Genomic DNA, 5,489 nt, shown 5'->3' with positions numbered 1-5,489 from the left:
ACTCATCTCTTCCTTCTCCTTGTCTTCATGGGACCATAATTCAATACTTAGCTTGAAGTGCCTGCTTTGGGTTGGTAGCTACTGGCTTGGCATCCTTCATATTAAACCTGTCAAGCACCTTCTTGATATATTTTCTCTGTGACAACCACAACCTTTTGTCTTTCCTATCACGCATGATCCTCATGCCCAATATATGTTGTGTTGCACCCAAATCTTCATTGCAAATTTGTTGCCCAAATCTTTCTTCAACCTATTGATCATATTCTTATCATGCCCAACCATCAACATGTCATCCACATATAATAGTAATATCATATACTTTCCTTGATCATACCTCTTGATATAAACACAATGGTCAGCTTCCAACCTGTGAAAATCATGTTACAACATGAATGAATCAAATTTCTTGTACCATTGTCGAGGTGCCTATTTCAACCCATAAAGGCTCTTCTTCAACGTGTAAACAAGGTCTTCTTTTTTGCGAGAGATTTTTCGGCGGAAATCACATGAGAAACCATTTGTCGATGCGTTTCGAACCAACTAGTGTGGTTCATCGTCAGGACAAGTTGAAGAAACAGATCCAGTCTAGCATGTTAAATAGTCTAAGCAGAGACTCCAACGACTACAAAAGATTAACGACTAATTTTTGACTCTAGGACCCAGGTCAAATTTTCATTTATTAATTTAATAATAATATTATTTTTATTATTATATTTATGGAACCAAGTTAAATTACGTAAAGATAAATAAAATAAATTAATGGTTAGTTTTTTAAAAATTCATTTATATCTATATATATATATATATATATATATATATATATATATATATATATATATATATTAATTAAAATAATAATATTCGATTGATAAGAAAAGGTTAGGATTGATAAGAAAAGGTCTTCTTTACCTTTTTCTATGAAGCCTTTTGGCTGCTCCATATCAATTTCTTCCTCCAATTCACCATGAAGGAAAGAAGTATTTACATCTAATTGTTCACATTCTAAGTCTAAAGTAGCAACATGAGCAAGAACGAATATGACAGATGGCATTTTAATAACAGGTGAGAAAATTTCAGTGAAGTCAATACCTTCCTTTTTGAAAAATCCTTTCAACACCAGCCTTGCTTTATACCTGTCCTTCTTTTCATCGTGTTCATGCTTAATCGTGTAAACCTATTTGTTTTGTGGAGCCTTTCTAACTTTTGGGAGATTTACAAACTCCCAGTTTCATTTTCCAAGAAGGAGTTCAGTTCTTCTTCCATTGCTTTCTTCCATTCTTTACTGTGATAAAATTTACAATCTTATTGAGAACAATTAGGCTCACCTTCATCAGTTAATAAGATATAGTTTGAATGAGGATACCTTTATGAAGGCTTATGAGGCCTAGATGATATGCGTAAGAACTATGGTGGTGCATTATGAGGTTGAATCTCCTATAAAGGTTCATGCAAGATTCTTTATTCTTGGTGTTCATCATTTTCCCCTTGTTTTCCTTACTGCTCTTGAATTTTTTGTTCATTTTCTTGCATTGGTGGGATGTCTTCATACTGTTCTGTGCCAATAACTTTCTTGGCCTCCAACTCACCTACAGTCCTCTTAAACATTTATGACAGTTCATTAAATACAACATCATGCTTCTAATAATTTATGTTTGACTGGATCCCACAGACGATAACCAAATCCTTCATCCGCATATCCCCGAAAAATGAATTTCATAGATTTATGATCTAGCTTAATTCTATTTTCTTTGGGAATCTGTAAAAACTCTTCACATCCAAAGATTTTCAAGTGAGAATAATTCAACTTCTTCAGGGATACTACTTTCCAAGGTTGTAGTTGGAGATTGATTTATAAGGTAACAAGATATCCTTACAGCTTCTGCCCAAAAATTATTCTCCAAACCATAATTTGACAACATACTTCTCACCTCTTCCATAATGGTGTGATTCATCCTTTCTACGACACCATTCTATTGAGGAGTGTCAGGCACAATCTTCTCATTCTTTATGCTAAACCCGTTACAATATTCCTTGAATGAATTTGAGCAATATTCTCCACCATTATCTATTCTCAAGCACTTGAGAAATTTGTTAGTCTCTCTTTCAACAACAACATGGAATTTTTGAAACATTTCAAACACTTCACTTTTACTTTTCATAGGGTAGGCCAAAACCTTCCTAGACACATCATCTACAAATGTTACAAAATATGATGTTCCTCCTAATGACTAAATGTTAACAGGCCCAAACACATATGAATGTATAAATTCTAACAATGTTTTCTTTTTGTCATGACCACCTCTAAGGAATGAAATCCTTCTTTGTCTACCATATATGCAATGTTCACAAAGATCAAGATTGTAGGATTTCAAGCCTTGCAATAAATTTTTACCAACAAGGCTTTTTAATCCCTTCTCGCTTATGTGACCTAAGCGCTTATGGCACAAATCTACTAAATTTCATTCTTTTGTGACAACATCCAAATATGATTTTTTGATCATTGCTTCAATTTGTATAATGTTCCTGTCTCAGGTCCTTTGGCCACGACCAATGCTCTTTTGCTAATTTTCCTACCTCCTTTTCCGAAGCTTGTGGAATAGCCTTCATCATCCATCCATCCCATAGAGATCAAACTCATGCGCATTTCAGGTACATGACTAACCTGTTTCAACAATATATCTTTGCCATCCTTCACCTTGATATAAACATCTCCCACTCCAACAATACTGCAAAAGTGATTATTCCCCAAATGCACTCTACCATAATCACTAAGATTATATGCAAAAAAGCTATCTTTGCATGGGGTTACATGGTGAGATGTCGCAGAGTCAAGGATCCAATCAAATTTACTGCTAGATGTATATAAACATGCATCTTCTACTGAAACAGTAAATAACACATCACCATTTGTGACTGCAACAATAGTCTCACCTTCATTTGTGTTGGATGACTTGTAATTTGTACTAGACGGTCTCTAATCCTTTTGTCCTTTCGTCTAGCCTCAACATTCTTTCTTCATGTGCTCGGGTTTGCCACAATGAAAGCAGATGATCTTGCCCCTCCTTGAATTTGATCGCACTCTCGATCTTGATCGCCCTTGTCAGCCTCGATTAATTCTCCTACCACGATCAGCTAGAGCTAGAGCTTCTCCTCCCCGGTTTTCCATAATTGACTTACGTCACAACTCCTCATTCATTAGATTGTTGTTGACATTATCAAACTTCAAGGTCCCTGCAGTTGCTAAAGTGCTCATAGCTACAATTAAATTTTCCCAGTTGTCTGGCATAGAACACATAAACAAAATATCTCTAATTTCATCATCTAGAATAATTTTAAGAGAGGCAAGCTGACTAGTAATAATATTGAATTCATTCAAGTGGTCAAAAGCTGGAACACCCTCTCTCATCTTGAGATTATAAATCTTCTTCCTCAAGAACACATTTTTTGATGTCGTGTTCTTGTCATATAGATCATGGAGCTTCTTCCATAATCTTTTTGTCATCTTTTCCCCAGACACATTGAAACACACATTATTTACTATATGTTGGTAGATTGTTCCAATCATCTTTCTATCTAGCTTATTACACTCTTCATCCATCATCGATGAGGGTTTATTTGTTGTGCTCTCAATCAAAAAATATTGATATTTTAAAATCAATATATCCTCCATTTGTGATTTCCATATGACAAATTTAGCCCTGTTCAACTTCTCTGCATCTGTAACTATTGTCTCTATTGACAATAAAATTCATGCCTAAAAAAAAAAACCTCCACTTAAAAATTAAACTTTAATTATTACCCTTTTAAGCTTTAATAATAATGACCTTTTCCTTTTTAAAATATTCAACTTAACAAAACACAATAATTATAAAACATATATAATTATATATGTCTCATAATAATTATAAAACATATATAATATTTAAACCTTTATTATAAAGACATAAAAACTTCACATATACGTGGACATGTTAATTTGAAAAACCTAGGAACTCCACGTTTCACACTCCAGTGATACGTTTCACCATATGTCCACGATCCTTTTTCTCTTGCAACAATTATCTTTTAGCTTCAAAATTCCTAGGCGTGGATCTCCAGTCTCTTCTTTTCATCAATATCCTAGACACATCCTTCACCTCACATTCTCTATTGGAGAAAATCGGCCTAAGCTCGGTCTTCATAATCTGTGGTTCTACCAGTTTTGCATTTTTTTTTCCTTTTCTTTTTTTTTCTCCGCAACAATGGCACTTCTAGCCGAGAAAGCTCGGTTTTTAGGGACATATCTTGACACTCTTCTTCTTTTGAAGGCTTCTGTGTTGTTTGATGTCATGATCTTCTTTGTGAAGAATCCATCACTTCTCTAACTCTAAGCTCAACATTGGTAGCCCACTTGGCTCACACCATTCATTCTCCGAATCTGCGCACCACACACAACATCATACAGGGAAAAAAATAATTCAACAACAATCTCCACACTCACAACCCTTGGCTCCGATATGAGTTGTTAGAGACAGATCACACATATCAGTTGAGGACACAGAACACAATGGTTGAAGACATATAAATACATTATCAATGGAGAACATATTACATTATATATGAAAATGAAATCACACTTCTAATTATGTAGAGGCCTTGGCCCTTGGCTTGCATTCGTCATGCAGATAAAATACAAATTTATAAAACAAGATGAAACATCTAGAATTCTGCATGTGAAATTCATGTGGGCGGTGTGGTAGGTTCAGTTGCATTGGTCGTGGATGGCGATACCTTTTGGCGTAGGCGACGGTTGGTGACGGTGCCAGCGTTGGAGCAATATGCGTCGGTTTGGCTTCACATTTAACACAAAAAAAATCCATGTACACACATACATGGATTAGAAAATGCTTTATCTGTGAATTTTTGCCAAATATAGGTATACGTGTAATTCACATTCAAGTAGAATTTTATAAGTGTAAGTCCCTTCCCTTTCCATGAGCGTTTTTTTTCTTGAATGAATTATTTGGAAGCACATTTTCTTCTCTTACATCCACTTCATTTAAATTTCCTTCGTTTTTTAAGTACATGTCATCTTACTTGAGATAGAAGCTACTATAGGGTTGTTTGTTGCAGTTTTCTTTGTCTGTGAAACTATGGATAAGTCGAATAATATAATACTATTGAGGTAATCAATGAGAAGTAAGGTAGTTTGATTTCCCTGCTATGAAAACATTTTTCTCTTATTTTTCCCCTGCTACTTCATAAAAATAGTTTTTAATATACCAGGTTTTTCTCATATATTTTCCCCTACTAGTTATAAAAAAAAACTCCCTCACTCGTTTTTCAGACTATAGGTTAGCAGGTATTCTAGTATCTAATCAACCAGAAGCAAAGGTAGTAGCCACTACTCTAGCAGATCTGTATGCAAAACTAGGTCAAGCTCTTCCAATGAAAACCTAGGCAAGAAAACCAATCGAAGAAAAGAATAAAAAATAAAACATTTAATTTGC

This window comes from Pinus tabuliformis, chromosome J (genome assembly GCF_031772625.1).
Source record: "Pinus tabuliformis cultivar Carrire ecotype Pingquan chromosome J, CPIR1, whole genome shotgun sequence".
Taxonomy (NCBI): domain Eukaryota; kingdom Viridiplantae; phylum Streptophyta; class Pinopsida; order Pinales; family Pinaceae; genus Pinus; species Pinus tabuliformis.
The sequence above is the reverse complement of the archived record's forward strand: the minus strand, read 5'-3'. Positions refer to the sequence as shown.